General features: G+C 40.2%; 1 pseudogene; it reads left to right on the top strand.

The window, feature by feature from the left end:
* The first annotated feature begins 1888 nt into the window (after positions 1 to 1888).
* Positions 1889 to 3168, top strand: LOC138919699 (spindle and kinetochore-associated protein 3 pseudogene; annotated as a pseudogene).
* Positions 3169 to 5163: the final 1995 nt, after the last annotated feature.

Below are 5163 nucleotides of genomic sequence, written 5' to 3' on the forward strand. Positions count from 1 at the left end.
CATATGGATCCCCAATTCTTTCCACAAGAAAAAGAGCCTGGCTGCTTGTTCTCTCTATGAGAGCCTCATAAGGAGCCTCTAAATATAAGGGCCATCTCCTCTCATCTCTCCTCCAATAAAACCTCTCCAGCCTTGTGCTCCATTCCTACAGGATCTTGAGAAGATTTAGAAATAACGATTTCAAAATAATTCCCATCCAAGGTTTCCCTTTATTATGTTGAGTTATGGCAGATAAAGGGAAGGTTTCCCTCAAAATTTTATAAGGAGTTAAAAGGAATTAGAAAGATATCTCCTAGAAGACCCTGTGTTATGTCCTCAGCAGGATCTGTGATGTTGGTGCCTCTCCCTAATGTGTGAGGATGTATCAAGAGGCCTCCCCCATTATCTACTTTCCTTTCTTCCTGAACTCCAATGTTTATAGGGCTTGTATCCCCGTTCTGGAAGGTCTCTGACAGAAGTTGAGATTAGTGCTCTCTATTTCTCCCATGGAAAGCACCCTGGAGCTGAAGCAGGAATCCTTAGATCTTGGAATGACTCTATAATTAGAGCATCTATAGGATGTTCTTTAATGCCATAAAGAACTTAAGGCATCTTCTGAAAACTTGGCACAGGTTAGTGCTCATTATGAATCTATTTTGAACCTTTCTACATTATCAGTTTCTCCTATATCTCTCCTTTCTCCAACCTGGGCTCAAAGAAGGGATTCAATAAGTATAGAATAAATTATGTGAAATTGTATTTTTCATAAGCCAAAAATAGTCAAATATTAGCAGTTTTATATGGTTGAAAGCATACACCCTGAACAGGGTAACAGAGAGAGTGTGAAAGTTGTTTACAACCCATTGGGTTGAAAGTCAATAGGCAAGTCGAGGGAACTCATTGATCTCCTGGAGTCTTAGCCCCAAATGTTATAGGTTCATTCATCATGCCCTCTGTCTTTCTTAATTAGGCATGTCTGGTTACCTCTGCTTCCAGTTCTTCCTCATTCTTTCCCCAGCTATGTCATCACCATCACTGAAAATCCCCAAAGCTTGCACAGAACCTCAGCACTATAACAGACCCATCTGATGAACTGAAACCTAATGAAAAATCAACTCTTTTTCAAAATTGCTTTTTGCTTACTTGTGAATGTTTCTTCCAACTAGTAGGAGGAAAAAGAGGAGGTTTGTCTGAATTTATCACAGAAAACAGAAGGGAAATAAGGTGTCATCAGAATAAAAGAGTGTTGGAGCTTGAGCTCCCTCTTGATTTCCAGGATCCCCACAATGATCAATTCCCAGAACCCTGAGTTTATTCATTTAGACACATACATTTTTCCAAGCAACTATTATGTATTAGGCTCTATTCTAGGCTTAGAGAATTCTATTTGAATCAGATGGAGAAGTCCCCTACTACTATGGAACTTACCTAATGACAGGGGAGAAAGACAATATCCCCATAAACATTCAACAAAGAAAAAATTTCAGAGAGCAATAAGTCCTCTGAAAAAAATACATCAGAGTTATGGAACAGAGAGAATGGATTTACCTGACTTCAGTTCAAGTGTCTAGGGAGCTCTCCCTGAGAAAGTGACATTTAGTTGAGACATGAATGGTGAAAAGAAGCTACTCTCTGAAGGGTCTAAGGGACAAGATTTTCACAGAGAACAAACAGGGGAAAGGCTGCAGTGTTGGAAGATGTTTGCTGTCTTTAAGGAGCAGAAAGAAGGCAAGAATGGCTGAAGCATAGCGAGCAAGTTTGGAAGTGGTAGAAGATGACGTTGAAGAAGAATTCAGGAGCCAAATCACATTAGGCCCTGATGGCCAGTGTAAGAATTTGAATTTTATTTTAAAATATACGACATGTGGGCTTCCGGCGCCGAGAGTTCAAACGACTGGCGGGCCCTGAATCCGAGTGGCGGCGTTTCCTCGCGCCCGGGGTCCTGCTGAACAGTCCTCATCCATGGATCTGATCCGAAGCTTCCATGGGAAGCTGCAGTCTCTGGCCATCACCCTAGACCGCGAGACGGCCCGGCTGCAGCGAGCACTGCACGGAGAGGAAAGCGACTTTGAAGATTATCCACTGAGAATTTTACATGACCTTCATTCAGAAGTCCGGACTCTAAAGCGGATGAGCAGGAAGTCATTGAGTCTAAACCAGAGTCTGCTAAGCATGAAAATCTTCAAAAGCCTGATGTGAAGGATGATTTGTCTGACCCTGCTGTTCCAAGAGGTTCTGTTTCTGAGAAGTCTCCACGTAGTCCACAACTTTCAGATTTTGGACTTGAGCGATACATGATATCCCAAGTTCTACCAAACCCTCCACAGGCAGTAAACAGCCATCAGGAAGAGCCAAAGATCATAACTCCATCTTCCAAACAATCACCAGTTAAGGTAATAAAGACTCCAAAATGCGCACTCAAGATGGATGATTTTGAGTGTGTGACTCCTAAATTAGAACACTTCGGTATCTCTGAATATACTATGTGTTTAAATGAAGACTACACAATGGGACTTAAAAATGTGAAGAAGAATAAAAGTCATGCCAATGAGGAGGCCATAGAAACAGAACCAATGACCAATGATAATTTCTTTGCCACTCCTGGCCTCGTAATCAAGCAGGTAGAAAAAAATGATGCTGAGTATACAGATTCTCCTTTGGCACCCACATTCTACACTCCTGGTTTGAAAATTCCTTCTACAGGGAACAGTACAGCTTTGGTGTCCACAGATTATCCATTATCAAAAACAAATAGTTTAACAGATGATCTGGAAATGAAAGACTGTGCATCATTAGTTTTAAATTCAGATGAGTGCTTTGAGAATTTTGCAAATCCCTCTTCTCCTACGATTTCTTCATATGAGAATCTGCTCAGAACACCTACGCCTCCAGAAGTAACTACAATTCCAGAAGATATTCTCCAGATTTTATTGAAATACAACTCAAACCTAGCTACTCCAGTAGCAGTTAAAGCTGTGCCACCCAGCAGAGTATTTCTTACTAAATATGAAGGACAGAACATCCAAGATGTTGGCAACAAAGAAAACTGGGGAAAAAATTCTAGTGGATCCATCCATCCATTATAGAAATGGAACAGAATGAGATGAAAGCAAAGCTGGACTTATTTTGTAATTCACATTCCTACATCTTTCTCCCTTTTTTAAAAACCAACCCATATTAAAGATGAACATGGACACTGATGTCAAAAAATATATATACAACATGTGAAGTTACTGAAGGGTTACAAAGAGATTCAATTTATATTAATTTTGTTTTGTTTTGCTTTTGTTTTTGTTTTTTGAGGAAGATTAGCCCTGAGCTAACTATTGCCAATCCTCCTCTTTTGCTGAGGAAGACTGGCCCTGAGCTAACATCCATGGCCATCTTCCTCTACTTTATACGTGGGACGCCTACCACAGCATGGCTTTTGCCAAGCGGTGCCATGTCTGCTTCAGGGATCCGAACTGGCAAACCCTGGGCCGCCGAGAAGCAGAACGTGCAAACTTAACCACTGCACCACAGGGCCGGCACCCTATATTAATTTTTTAAAACATAGTTCTAACTACCATGTGGAGATTGGCTCGTAGAGATTCACAAGTAGATTCAGGAGGACCGTTTAGGAGCAGGGTAGACATCTCAAGGGAGGACATGCTTGTGGCTTCCTTTAGTGTGGTAGTGACACAGACAGTGGTCAAGATAAAGTGAATAAATTTGGAATAGATTTTTGTATGACTTGTTAATGAATTAAAGGCAAGAGTGGGGGGATAGAAAATCAACCTTATCCCTAAGGATTTTGCCTTTCATAATAACTAGGTGGATGGTGTGCTGTTTATTGAGAGAGCAAAGATGTGGGAGGAAATAATTTCAAGTGGGTGCTTAAGAATAAAGGCTTTGATTAAGTTAAGTTTGAAGTAATTTTTGACTTTTATGTGGAGCTCTCAAGAGGTCAGTTGAATATATGAGACTGGAGTTCAAGGTGAAGCCAGAGCTGATAGTGTCACCAACACATGTCCCCTGTGTTAAATTCCAGGAAAGTGAAGCGGTTACAGAGGGAGAGAGAGTGTGTGTAGAGGAGAAAAGAGGGCAATAGCCACTCCTAGAAAGCCACGAGTCAATGAATCGGCAAAGAGGACTGAGATGGGGGTACCAGCGATATTGAGGAAAACCAAGAGAATGTGATGCATGGAAGTGAAGGGAAGTAGATTCTTTTTAAGAAGGAGAGACTGGCCAGTTGCAGTGAGTACCACTAAGAGGTGAGTGAAGTGAGAACATGAAAGAGAAGTGAGCACTGGGTCTGGTGGACTTGTCATTTGCAGTCAGTGGAGTATACAAGATAGACACTGGATTGGATCATTAGAAGAAAGAATGGGAGCTGAAGAAGTGAAGGATGGATTACAGATACTCTTCTGAGAAGCTGACCTCAAGGAAAGACAGTGCTCTGGGATCAGGGAGTCAGCTGGACCTAAAGTATAAGAATAAAAGGTCCTGAAGAGAAGCTTGGAGAACTTGAGACCAGAGATGTTCAGTCATCAACAAGGAAGAACTTAAGTGCCCTTGTATGCAGAGGTGACTGGTTATGCAAAAAGTCATCAATTCATATATCCAAATTTATTCTTAACTTGGAATACACCAATTATTAACGTAGGTGATGAGGATTGAGTGATGAACAAAACGAATCTGGTCTCTATCAGCATGGAGCATCATAACATTTTGCAGTTACTATGTACCAGGCATATGGAATTCTGTATGTAATTCCCATAACTATCTTATCATACCTGTAACAAGTAAAAACATTAAATCTATAGAATCTAAAATTCGAAGAATTTAAGTAACACAGTGTCACATAGTTAGTGCTAGAACACAGATTATATAGTCTAAATCTGAGTATGTACAAAGTCCTTCTCTTCCATGTCAGCATCTCCACGTGTACTAGATTCATGTATGCTCTGTTATTATACATAAACCAATGATTTTGCCCTTCAAGTGTTCAAAATGGTAATTAGTGATAACGTTAATAGAAGACAATTGCCAAATCATGATGAAGATATTATTTGCCTTAGTAAGTTAAAGAAGAGAAAGATCTTGTGAGCCTGCATTCATAGGAGCTATAAAAATTAAAATGGTAATATATTTATTGAATACTTATTATGTGATCTTCGTTAGAAAGAGTCACTATTTAATTTC

This window comes from Equus caballus, chromosome 20, assembly GCF_041296265.1.
Source record: "Equus caballus isolate H_3958 breed thoroughbred chromosome 20, TB-T2T, whole genome shotgun sequence".
NCBI lineage: Eukaryota > Metazoa > Chordata > Mammalia > Perissodactyla > Equidae > Equus > Equus caballus.